The sequence below is a fragment of the Meleagris gallopavo genome, chromosome 1 (assembly GCF_905368555.1).
Source record: "Meleagris gallopavo chromosome 1, MGAL_WU_HG_1.1, whole genome shotgun sequence".
NCBI lineage: Eukaryota > Metazoa > Chordata > Aves > Galliformes > Phasianidae > Meleagris > Meleagris gallopavo.
In genome coordinates, this window is record NC_139404.1 from 79410651 (window position 1) to 79424233 (window position 13583).

The 13583-nt window shown below is 44.1% G+C and overlaps 1 protein-coding gene across 2 annotated transcripts in view; it reads left to right on the forward strand.

Moving 5' to 3' along the window:
• The window catches only part of ARHGAP31 (Rho GTPase activating protein 31), a 57247-nt gene that overhangs the window by 18705 nt on the left and 24959 nt on the right, over positions 1 to 13583 (forward strand). The gene's annotated exons all lie outside the window — the stretch shown is intronic.

A 13583-nucleotide genomic window follows, 5' to 3' on the forward strand; every position in this document is an offset into this window, starting at 1 on the left:
GCAATCTGTGTGTGCTTTATCAGCTTCTGAACTTTCAGAGGTGAGTTCCTATTTACTCAGAATTTGGATGCAAGAAACCTGGCTGTGGTTTAGTTATGGTGCGGGTGTCAAAACTGCAAGCTCTACCCGTAGCTCTTCCACTAACTCACTGCATGACCTCAGGCTGCTGGCTTATTTCTGTTTCTCATTTTTTGCACCTATGGGATGAGAATGATACTTCTCCTGTGTGAATTTGAGGCTCCTTGCCGAGGGGTTGGATTTTTGCTGATGGAAGCAAAGAGTGTTCTGTAAGGCCGTGCTGGGGTTTTATCCTCACAATGGGGGACGTGAGATACAAATAAGATTTCAAATGTGGGTTTGTTGTAACCTGAGGGCTGAAAAGCAAATCCTAGGACACTTGCCTTCTTTTTCTCTTTGCTGACAGGAAGCACACACAATAGTCTGGACTTTGGCTTGCAAAGAACGATGCTGCCATCCTCGTAAGTGTGCAGCAGACACCAACCAGCCCCTGTGGATATCACTTTATATCCATTAGAGCTGGCTTGAGAGATTACCTTTATCCCTAAAATCAGAATAAAAATGTAGAAACTCCCCATAAATAAAAGTTATCCTAAAGGTGATAGTACATGGGTACAGTAATGATGTTGAAGTACTTCACCTTCTGGAAACAACGTATTTGGATGGTTCTTTGGTTGAAAAATTGAACCAAATCCCTGCATTTCTGTGAAACACTTTGATTCTGTGAAATACACTCTTTCCCACTGGAAAATCATTCTGCTGGAAGATTTTCAAGTAGCCTTTTTTCCCGCATGCTTCAGTATCCAATTCAAACTCCAGCTGCTGGCTGTGGTCGTCTCTTCTTGTAGCAAGTGCTGGCACTCTACACTTTCCTTTGCAATTACCACAGTGTGCTCTTCCAAAGATCTTGCCGTGGCTTAGGAAGCATTACCTGATAACAACATGGGAAGGACAGTGGGATTATTTTGTCTTTACTGCAGAGGCCTGTGCAGGACCATTCCCTTCAGAGCATCTCTTGCCTGATCCTGAATATCCAGGCAGTGTAGCTCACGCCCCTTCCCTGGAGGAGGCAATTCTGCAGCATGATTCTACGTCTCACTCCTAGGCTGTTTTTCCTACTGCTCAACCTACATTTCCCCTCATAATTTCATTCCGTCACTCCCAGTTACAGCCTCTTGATCATCTGGAATGGGCCCTTTCCCTCCACGGTGTTTATACCCTCTGCAGTCTGCTATTGTGCATTCACTTCTCTCCTCCTAATTCAGGCCAGCTGTGCCTATTTACCACCGTCACTTTGTTCTTCCCTGCGAGTCAGTCCCTGTAGATCATTAGTTTCTGTTCCTTTTCTCTTCCTCCTCCCCATATGCAGTGTGGTATCCTGTTTTCCTTGTAACTGTAGCCATGCATAGGGCTAAAAGATTCAAGGATTTTTCCATTAATAATCCCCACACCCTTTTCCTGGTCAGTACATTGCTTAAGAGCGATTGAGGTAACTCATTCACAAACAGCAAGCCGTACCGAGAGAGAACATGAAGGGAAAATGTGAGCTCGCTGGGATCCCGGGCTGTGCTCCTTCCTTGGAGCGAGACTTTGCTCAGGGAGCAGACTTGGAAGCGGAACCCAATCCTGCGGCATGCTTGGTGTCCTCAGTGATCGTGGGGTTTATCTCCACTGGGGTTTAGCTGCATGGGGTTGGGCTCCAGGTGTCCAGCATCTGCTGCCCTGGCCAGCTTCTGCCACAAGAATGTAGGTGGGTTTTTTGCCTTTGCATCTTGCCCTCTCACCAGCAGATTTTGCAACTGCACCTTGAGTAAGAAGCCCCACTTCGCTCTCTTGCAACTCAGCTGGCTCTGCCAGGCTTGGGGTCTGTTGCATAAAGCTGGAGTCATTTTGTCAGCCTCTGTGGCAATTTACACCCAGTGGCTGGAAGAGTAACCCTTTATTTAGAATGTGGCCAGGCAACAAATAGGAAAGGAAGGGGAAAAACAAGTTACAACAGTGAATTTTATTGAAATACACATCAAACATCCCCAGAGGACCATGACTTAAAGGGTCTGGTCCTGATTTGGTTATTGCTAAGCACTGGGACCCCACAGTAAACCTTCTTCTCACTTTCCCTCTTTTGGCAGTACTTTTAGGTACAGTGTAGAAAATGCAGGGGGACCTATTTCCCTGGTCATTCTCTAGCTAAGGGAAACCTCAGTTTGCAGAGGAATGTGTCCTAATGTAAGCCAGCTCCTCGCCCAGTGCCGGAGGCTGTGGCAGCCGTGCAGCTGAAATACTCCAGAGGGCAGGAAATGCCATTGCGAGGGCTGGCTCTGCTGCGTGCCCGCGCTGCGGTGAAGCCTGCAAACAGGCGTTTCCAAGCTGCTTCTTGCACAGTGCAGAGCCTCCTATCACCCTGGGTGTGTTCGTAGCCTGAGTGGGTTGCAATTGGTGCAGTATGTGCTTCACAGCCCCAGTCCTAAGGGTGGTGTAAATAAACACACGGGCTCTTCTGCACCCCGCATTCTTCCCTGTGCGTGCCATGGTGCCCAGATGGCAGGTTCAACACACTCAGGCACTCCTTGCCATCTCAGCCACCTTGTCCTTCATAACTCTTGGTGGGATGTGGGGAAAGCCCATCAGCTTCTCTTGGTGGAACAAAGACAAACTTTAAATGCTGTGGTCCAGCCGAGATACAAAAAGGTGTTGGGTCAAGCTCTCCCTCCTCTCCTGGGGCATGCAATGGCAGTGTGCCAAGCTGAAGGGCTTCAGTCTGGTGTAAGCCATGTTCTGCATTTGCCATCAGCTTCTCTGCTGTTGATGAAACTGCACTGGCAGCAGAAGAGGTTCCTCTGTTTAAAAGAATAAAATCGAAGGCCATGGTGTGGAATAAAGGTCTTGGCATTTCCCGTAGCTTATGACAGCGCTGCTGGAGCATGGAGGCTGTGACTATAGCCTTTTCTTTTGTGAACCTGTGTTTCTTAGCAGTGAGAAATTGGCAGTTGCAATTAGTCTCTGATGTTCTCTGCTAATAAGTGATTTCTCCGGTACTCACAAATACCGGCATCGCTGAGACACAGCTCTATTGCTTTGACCTCTTCTCCCCTTCCTCCTCTTGGAGATGGGCTCCAAATATGTCCTGATGTCAAACATCCCTCCTCTCCTCCTCTTTACATCCCTACTTTTGTTTTTATTCTCAGCCTCAGTAGAGGAAAATGGCTCCTGCTGGTCCTGGTGGAAAAGGATACATGTGCGGGCAGGAAGGCCATTTGCTCTGGGAGGAAGAGGGGCCTGACATCAACAGGAAGCGCGTCCAGGCGAGAGAGGCCTTGAAAACAATGTCAGCCTGAGGTCCAGGGCTCAGTGGCAGGAAATGAAGGCACGCTGGTGTTTGCAGTGCAGAGGAAATGATAAGCACTACCTGGTCTGACTTGGAGCAGAGATAGCGTGGTGAAAAAAGAAAAAAAAGAGAAAAAAAAAGAAAAAAAAAAGAAAAAGATTGTTTTTCTTCACACTGGTTCGGAGCCTATCCTTTGCCAAATGGAAAACAAAATAAAGAGCAAAATATGGAATGTATCAGGAATCCGTTGGGGGGCTTGGGAACTGAGGAGAGCAGTTGTGAAATGACGAGATTTACTGCTTTGGTAACAGCTGGATATTGCCTTTTTTTTTCCCATTGTTAGCACAGAAAATGACCCTCAGCTCGATAACTGTTGCCATGCCTATTTATTGAGAGATGGAGGGAGGGGGAGGCTATATCCCAAGTCGAAATAATGTTGTTTTTTTTTTTTGTGCAGGAGGAAAGTCATAGGGACAGTTCTTCCCGCAGAAGAGCCCATAGCACCCTATAGACAGATACTTCTCCTGACTTGTCCATGCCAGATGAGGGAATAGAAAGCCTTTTTTGGGGAACGAGAAGGCAGCTTTATGCTGGAAGAGTTAATTCAGCTTGATTTCTTTCCCCTTCTTGTTAGGAGCTGTAAAAGCCATACCATGCCTCCTTTCATCATTTTTCCCCTGGTTCCGAAACACTCACCCCTCTGCCCTACAGCTCAGCTTTGGAGAAACCAGGCCTTGTGGTTGGGCTTCGTCTCATCAGTGCTGAGTCCTGGAGTGGAGGCAGCCACAAGGAGCATGAATAGGAATACTTTTCTTCTAAACCATCCTGCCTAGCATCAGCCTCTGGAAGGCTTGGAGGCTGTGTAACACCATCTGCAAATGATGCTCTGCCTTCTGTGCTGCCCTTGATGAATCTTGTGGAGGTCAAAGAGCCTTCTTGCAACACAAGATCTGCCTTGAGGCTGGCAGATGGTGCAGTGCGGTTTTCCCTGTTGCCTCTGCAAGAAGCCCGAAGGTGTAGCACCAAATCCAGATGTTGGGGCCAGGCTGCTTAGCAGCCTCCTTTAGGGCTCTTTACGCTTCATGATGGATGGAAAGGAAAATACGATCCCTGAGATTAAGGCTGTAAGACATACCTTGGAGGGGTGCAGCTTCCAGAGGTGGAAACGTACAGCCAAAACACCCTCTTTCTCATGGGCTACTCCTCTTAACTAAGCTGCTGAGTGAAACCAACACACTGAGACATCCCAATGCAGAAATACATGCATGCATGAGGAATTAATCCCCAAACAAACTGCTTTCCGTGTCTAAGAGCAAGTACTTAATTCAGAAAATTCTTCAGTGTACAGTAACAATATGCAAGGCAAGGAGCTAGCTAAATGAACTTTGTCTGGAATGAGAGAGCACAGAAAATGTCTGTGGCAGTGCCTTGCTCCCTGGCTAGCTGAGCAAGCTGCAACAAATGAGGGAACCAACCCATAGTGAGGCATGTCCCAGACCGATGACATCAGCCTAGCAAGGCTTTTGTGGCTTTTTACTTGGTAAACACCATCTGTAGGCCTTTGGATTTCAATTGAGAACTTATTTAAGTTCTCTAAGAAGAATTTCCTGGCAATATATAGGAAATCTCTCTCACATACACGTACATGCATACAAGCATCTATTTGTATGTATATGTAAAAAAAATATATATATATATATGTTTGTACACACCCATACTACACCTACATGTTGATATACATGTAGATAGACAAGTATTTATATTATGGGTACGTGTGTCTGACCAATAATTTTTTCTGGCAGAATTTTCTACATTCCTCTTGAACACAGCTACCAAGTCCACTGACTGTGGCAATCATATGCCTTGGGCAGTGTTACTTAGGATGGATAGAACAGCAGGTCATTTCATCAGACAAACACCAGTGATCCAAATCACTCACAGCTTAATCCTCTTGAAATGAGGACTAACTTGTCTTCGTTCTCATCTGAGCAGGACTGGGAGGAGCATTTAGGGGTGACCTCTCACTGCCAGCAACAATCTCTACTCTCCATTCTGTGTTGAACGTCACACCGTCATACCGTCATTTTATGTTTGTGAAAAGCTGCTAAAAATGCTCCTAACAGTCCTACGCTTAGTTTTCTAGGATTCGAATGCCATGGTAAAAAGTAAGAGTTGGATGTAGAGTTTTTCTCCTCTTGTGGAAAATGCAGTTGAATTCAATGGGATATTTTTCTATGAGTGAGGTTCTTTGGGTCAGGCCCAGCAAGCCTTGCAGTAAAAACACTCAGTCTAAATATATGCTTCTGCAACTGTGCAAAGATGGAATGAATTTCATAATGCTTGGCTTTAAACTATAATGTCTGATTATTCACACGTTTGTTTTCAATCACATTGACATCATAAAGCTTTATTTACTTTTTTGGAAAGTCTGTTTTAATTTGCCTTTCACTTCTCATTGGCAGCCTTTAAGGGTTTGTTATTTAGGCTCCTCATCTGTCTGTCTGTAATATATAATGATTCTCAACAATTTCCCCTGCTCTTTGCCCTAAGTTGTTGACTATCTGTAAAACAGCCCATTTGGAGTAAACACTAGAAATTGCTGTATCCAATCTTCACCAGGAGAGACCTAGAGGCAAGATCAGTGAGTAGCCTGAGTGAAAGAGAATTGCTGCATAATCTAGTGTCAGTCTGCGTCAGCCCATCAGTGTAACAGAGGGCAAAATGAGAAGGAAAGAAAAACATAGCATTGTATATAAATACATGTTGTGAGATTCAGCCGAGCAGGTTTTCATCCAGATGAAAGCTTCATCCAGGACCTGCTTCTCAGTGACTTTGCACTTTGCAAAAAACAGTGACCTGGGCTCTCAGGGGACTGACTGACCCCTGGAATTCTTTTAAAATACCTGAGCTCACTGGTAGTGCCATTTTGCATTAGCTGACACCCTTGGATATATACTTTAAGGCTGGTGAATGGCTGTCATGTACACATGTGACCAACTCACTGTGCAGAAAGCTTGGAAAGGGAACCGCAAGTGTTGATGGATCTACAGCCTACCACTGAGTACTCACAGTGACAGTAGTGATTTGCTGGGAATGAACAGCAGGGAGAACTGCAGATTGCCTGGCACAATAAAATCTAACTCAGAAAGGATTAAGGAGCAAGCTAACACTGAGAGCCAGGCATGGAGTATATGAACTGATCGCCTTGGATTCTCCAGGTTCTGGGTCCTAAGTATCTTTTGTAAGAATTCCCAAGCACCAGTTGAATTGTTTCTATGCTCTTTACAGCCGAGAAATAGTTAAAATAGCATACAATTGCTCCTAGCATCATGTCGGTGTTGTAAGAAGATGAGCAAGCCAGCATCAGCTTGCAGACTCAAGTAGAATATGGATACTGTGGACTGTTTGTTATCTGACTTGCTGCTGAAGCCCTTCTAAATGAAAGCATTCAGGTTAAAAGCTGCTGAGAGCAGAAAAAACTTATGAAATCCATTTTTTTCCTTTGTTTTGTTACCAGCAGCAAAGTAGATTAGCATGGCTTACATAGATGTCTGTGCTTGGGAATGGAGAAAGGAAAAAAATAGGATACAGTGTGACAGCTGCAGTCCATAAACTTGTTTATTGATTTGAATGAAAGGCAGTCAGTGAGCACTCAAGAGACTAGTGCCTTGAGCACTGTCCATCCATTCTTTTTGGCATTCTTTTCTTGCAAGCTGCTACTCCTGGATCCTCTGAGCTGCAGCATTGATGCTGCCCCACTCGCTCCTGCATCCCTTCAGCCTCTGACACAGTCTTATAACTTGACATTGTGTTCAGCATGCATCGTCAGAAATGATGTTAATGGCACTCTGCCTCACAGCCTGTTCATTCTCATGGTACCAGAATTAAGTACCCCAATTACCTGCGTTGAACAAAACTGACTACAGTACCAATCCTAATCTGCTATTGGTATGTGAATGGTAGCTGAGACCATGCACAGCTCAATGAGCCATTCTGCAAAACCTAAGCCACAAAGTTATAAAAGTTAGGAGTGGAGATATCCTGTTTGGTTATCTGGTCTGTTGGTGTTTTTTTTTTTGTTTTTTTTTTCAGGAAACCCACAGCAGGATGTTTCCCTAACAAAACTATTCTCGTATTTAGTACAATCTCTTCTCAAAAGTGCCTGCACGACAAAATTGGCTGGCCATGTCAAGATACGGGCAGCATTTCAGAGGGCTATGGTGACTGCTAGGGTTGAGAGTCAGGATTGAATGTTTGCTTATGCAGTGCTTTCTCTGAGGTTTTCCTTGGTGTACTGGTCAGGTCTGCTGTGGGCTCTTTCATTTCTGCTGGAACATCCTGGTTGTCAGGTCTGCTTTGGAAAATTAGGTGTTCCTACGTATCTTATCCTTATAAATTGTTTAGAAATGTGACATGTAAGCAGTCAAAAAACTTGACTGCCACTGCCACTGACCATTCAAAATCACACTAGCCTTAAAGACTATAATGAAGTGCATTTGTTTGAAATCCACCTGTCCCAGTCCAAGCAGCGCTTAGTGTTCCCATGTCCCACACCAGCCATGGAGGTGGCTGGCTCACAGCATCTGACACATCTGTGTTTTGTATGTCTGAGCCCATTCAGGATGGTGCTGTCACTGCAAGGAGTTGTGCTGACCTTCATGACGTTGCAGAGATGTTTCCCACAGAAATAGAGGGGAAAAAAATACAAAGAGTGTGATTTACACAGTGATTCAATAGTGCTGTCCATGCAGACAGGGTCACCTCGGCATCAGCAATTCATCCCTTTTTTAACTGTGTTTATGGCAGTGAGTGGGAAAGAGAGAAGGAAAGCTCCATCAAGATGATTTGTTTTTTAAGCTTGTTTGGTGTTGTTTAGCAGCCTCACACTGTTCAAACATAGGTGTGCATGTGTGTGTTCAGGGTGGTTCTGGTAGCTTGGTGCTTGCAGCCAAAGTAAAGCTAGCAGCTGATGATGAGACCATTTTATTTTTTCTTCTTATGTAAAATGAATTTATTGCTGGGGAAAAGTATGTGCAGACAACCCAGAGAATTAAGTCCTCTGTTTGTCCTGGTAGGCAGAGCACAGTTTCCCCATCCCCAGTTCTGCCAATGCACCTTATCTCTGGCCAGAGGAGGTCCTCTGCAGGGATTCCAGGCACTGCAGCCCCTTCCATCCCTGACTGCTGCTACCAGCGCACTGTGGAACGCAGAGGAGAATCCTGCAGGCAAGGCAGGATTCGTTCCTAGCTTTCATGGGTTAGGACTGTGAACTAGGAAGCAATCTGGAATCCTGGCTGCTTTGGTGAACCAGGTCTTGAGTAAGCCATGGAGAGAAGAGCATGGTTTGATCTTTTGAATCTGCTTCTCAGCCAACCTTGTGCCTAGTAGAAGTCAGAGGAAATCAGCAAAGCAGAAATAATAATAATAAAAAAATCTAGTGAATCAGCATTTAAGCTCGTGATTTAAAAAAGGAATCATCAAGAAATGAAGAAAAATGTCACACTTCATATACTAACTCTCAAGCTCATTGCCACTTAAACAGCGCTGTTCCTTTCCTATGATTAAGTGACCAAGTTAATGTACTGGTGTGTTCTAAAATGTGTACTGTTTTGTTATGTTTGTGTGCACAAAGAAATATCTCTTGCTTCATATAGACTGAAACATTTCCTTTCTAGAGGGAAACACCTCCTAGTTCAGTAATTTAAGAAGTTGAAACAAGAGACTGTTTAGATCTTTATTGTCTCACAAACTGACATGATGAAACGTGCATTATTGTTAAGAGCAATGGAAGAAAACCTAAACAAAAAATTAAAAATACCTAAATACTTAAAAAAATAAAAAACTGAAATGATGAAACACAAATGCCAACAACTTCTTATGCACAGGATTCGTTCTTGAGGGAAATTGTTGAAAAAGAAAACTACCGTTCCTTGCAACTCAAAAACCAAAAGTTGATCTTTCAAGTGAAATGAAATGCCTGTATTTATTCCTCTAGTTCCTTGAACTAAAATTAAAATAAAATTAAACTCCCTCAGTGTAGCATAAACAAAGCACTAAGGAGAATCTGAATAGCTGTCATTAGTTTTTATCCATGGCAGGAGATTTCGGAGAGAATAACAAAAGGAGAAAATTAAAAAGGAAGCCTGCTGCTCTTCAGTTCAGTTTTGTAAAGTGTGCTCTGGACAAGATGACCCAGTCCAGGTTAGCTAAGTATAAGCACAATCTCATTGGACGGCATCCACACTGACAAGTTTGTGTGGCTAACTTAACAACCTCCTCCCAAGGGTCCTTCTATGCTGCACGGACACCAAGAGTTTATTCTAGAAGGCATCACTGAAGAACACACAGGCAGTTGTTTGCATGTCCTGCTGGATTAGTATCTTTCTTGCTTTTTACTGTCTTTGTAAGATGGGGTAACTCCCTCTCTCCTAGTGATCCTCTTAGGGCTGATAAGTGATTTAACTGAGTACCAGCTGAAAGGTTGTTTTGGTTTTGAACCTTAAAGATCAACCCTATGACAGATGAAGTCGTTGTCAGATAGAAAGAGATCTCCTTGCTAACTGGTGGGAACCTTTGCTACACCATGGCTTGGAAAGGTCAGGAGAAGGAAGAGAGCTCTCATTCCACACTAGGATGTGAGAGGCTTAGTGCACATCACTTCTGCTGGAAGCTTATAGGAACAGAAGAGAGAGAAGTAACAACTGGTTTGGTAGGAGTGGCAGACAAGTAATGAAGCTGGCATGAGCTGTGGTCATAGAAAAGACCCTGCTGAAGATAAGTGTCTGTCTGCTAAGCTTGGAGGTGATATCTAGTGAGAGTAGAACGAGTTACTGTGACTGCCCTTCTGGTTTATTTTTGTCTAGGGGAAGAGAAGTATTGTCTTTTGTGTGCAGTATGTTTATAACTCAATTTCCCTTCTGACTGATGCTTTGCTCCACACTCTCCTCTCCTCTTCCATCTGGTTTCTATTGTAGTTTTAAATGAGGACAGTTTGGCTGTCTGGCAGAACAAGCGGGGTCTGTGTGACACCAGCTGCCTCTTCCAACTTCTAAGCTTCCAGCACAGTTTTAATTATAGAAGCGTCAAGATTGGAGACCATCCCCCCTCTCTTTCAGTGCCTGCACGCACGCACAGCTCCTGCTACAAAACCCCATCCCCATCTGATCTTCCTTCAGGAGACACCACCAGCTCTGGGACTGTTTCTTTCTGCACCTATGGTTGGTAGCCAGATCCAAAATGATCCAAATATCTCAAAGATGGCTAGATGTGGGAAGGACAGCCACTCTGACCTCATATCCCTCAAGTGCAGTAAAGACCAAGCTTTATAGGAGGTCAGAGCTGCTTAGGAATTTCAGAGCTGCAGGTTCTGCTCAAAGAAAACACTTATTGTGCTCCAGCTTCATACAAATGCTGCATTTAGGGACTTGCTTTGCAGGAATCTGATGCAGTCCTTTCACCTCCAAGGATCTGAGGTCAAAGTCTGTAATTTCTGGTTGCAAGTGAAATATGCCCTGTGTGAGATTTTATTGACATCACGAAACCGCCACACATTTTGGCATAACTAGCTGTTTCTCTTCATAAAAGTCAAAGACCTGGTATGGCAGGAAGTCATGTATATAATGAGTGAAGGGCACTGGCAGAAATACAGGAGAAGCCCAGGGCTGGAAGAGAAGGGCAGGTTGCAGGGTTAGAAATATTGACAGAGGTTGGTGCATACTGTCCACCTGGAGTCTCTAAGGTCATCTCTACTGTGGAGTCTTCACTCACTTTCAAAAATGAGTTGAGTTTTATATGTTTGCTGCAGATTATTCTCCTTAGGCCTGTTTTTATCTTACTTCAACAGATGGAGCTGGTCTTCTCCAGTCTATGTATAAGAGGTTTGCTTATGTGCCTGAGACCTTCTGACCTAATTTATCCCAAAGAAACTTAAACCTCAGCAAAAAAAAGGTCTCACTTATGAGAGGTCAAATTAGATGCAACAAACATCAGTGTATGCATTTTTATTTGGCTCACTTGTTCTTAATACTGGGGTTTTAAAAAGTGTCTAACAAAGGGCGCGGTTGGTATGGACTGTATTCATGTGGCTACATGAAAGGCTGTTTAATTTTCTAACAGATTTTGTCACATAGCTTTCCAACTCAAATAGGATTTCTGTTCAACTGAGTTTTCTTTTTCCAGATAGCACGGAGTGGTTCACCTGTTCTTCCACCCCAATGGAACTGAAGGGAATAGGATCAGCCCAGCTTTCATTTGACTGCTTACTTCTTACTTACATTAGTCCCCCCAAAGAGAGCTCAGCCAAGAAGGCAATCTTAATACGCCACATACACATAACTTCTGCTACAAAGACAGTGCAGACTAACCAGAAAAAAATGAAGAAGAGGCCTGATGTCATTTGCCTTTCCTCTTTATTTCTAGCGTGCTCATCATCATATGATATAAGTTCTCTGTTACGGTTACAGATAACCAAGACTTATTTTGGGATAGGAAGGTCCTCTTTTTTGATGTGTCACTTGGGCTTTTCTCAGCAAGACATTTAGGAAATTTTATACTTTTGGTTTGCTCTGTATCCTTCCATATCACCCAGATCTCTTAGGAGTTGGGTGCTGGAGGCACTGCAAAGAATGTTTTCCTTGTTCCTCAGGGAAGTCACTGGTGTAAAAAAGTCCACGACTGCTTAGTGAAAAGCTTTTGCCCCGTAACTTCACCAATTTCCCATGAATGTTGTTGTTGCATACAGTAAGGTTCCTGCCAGAGGCTCAGCTGCTAGTTAGTCTGAACCCAGCAATGTGAAGCTCTTAAAAATCAGCACAAGGACTTTAGGTGTGATTCATCGTGGCTATTGTGCCTGCATAATGAAACCATGCTAAAAAAAAAACAACCAAAACAAAACCCACCCAGTCAATATTCTCTGTTACTCTGAACAGACTTCTTTGGCCTCCATTTGGGTTGGCCACGCTAAGGGACACACAAGAAGGACCTCTTTATCTCCCTCAGTAGGAGCTGAGAGGCAGAAGAGTAGCACTTCCTTGACTCTGGGCTCAGCAATAGTGTGTCACTGAGGCAGGCCCCAGCCTGGGAGCCCTCCTCAGCCAGGCCTGCAGCCTGGTCTGCGTGGTAGTGCAAGCCCACGCTTCTGAGAAACCACGAGCTGCCTCTGGCTTCAGTGGCACCTTGGAGAAAAACAACAATAGGCCAGCTTTTTGTTTTTCAGGCTGTCCTTGTGGTGCTGTCTTTGGATCCTGTATGATGAAGCGTGTGCTAATGTGTCATTATAGCCCTGAACTTGAGCAAGAAAGATCAGGGAAGGTCCAGCCAGAGGCATTATCTCTGTGGTGTCAGAAAGATGCAGTAATTGCTATGCCTGGTTTTCCAGTAAAACCTGTGGCTTAGCCTGTTTTCTTCTGTTCAGCTTTCCGAATGCGCAGTGCAGCAGAGTCAGCATTACAGCAAGGAACTTCAACTTTTGCATTTACTGGCTTCTGTGCTTATGGCTGTGTGAAGCACTGCGTTAAATACACAGTAGTTTCTAGCACCTAATAAGGAAGGACTCTCTTACTGTTATTGTTATAGCTGGGGTTGTTATAGAACTGGGGACAGGGAGGCTTGGTCTGACCAAGAGAATGGGGGGGTTCCTGTGCCTATATAATGGGAAAAAATAAACACAAGCTTTGGATCCAGGTCTGGATGTAAATGTTGTGCCTCAGATTCTTCTCAGCTTGAAAGCTGTTAAGTCCTTGGCTAGTTCTGTTGATGGAGTACTTTTGAAGCCAATGTCAGATTTTGCCAGTGTGCAGATCTAGTCAATATTTGAACTTTATACCCCCTCTGTGGGAGTTTATGAGCACTAAACCATGGGTATGTAGGCTTATATGGAAGTGTGAATGCTTCTCTGAGTTTTATCCAAGCCAATCAGTCCTTTTGGCTTGATTCAGCAAGGCTGGAGCTCTATCCTGGGGAGGGGGGATGTTCCTGGGCCCTCATGCTTTACCTCATGCTTTCAATTAGAGTGAAATTGCCTCTTTTTCTGGAAAGGAAAAAAAAAAAGAGAAAAAGAGAAGCCCTACCTTTCTTTCCACAGTGTTTCTATGACTTCAGGCTCAATAATTGTCTCATGTCAGTATGATATGGCAGAAGCACTGCATATCTTCAATCCACAAATTAGCCATGGATATTTTGTGGGGTTTATTTTTCATTTGCCCTCTATTTCTTCTGTTATTGGACCCTTCTCTGAGCCTGC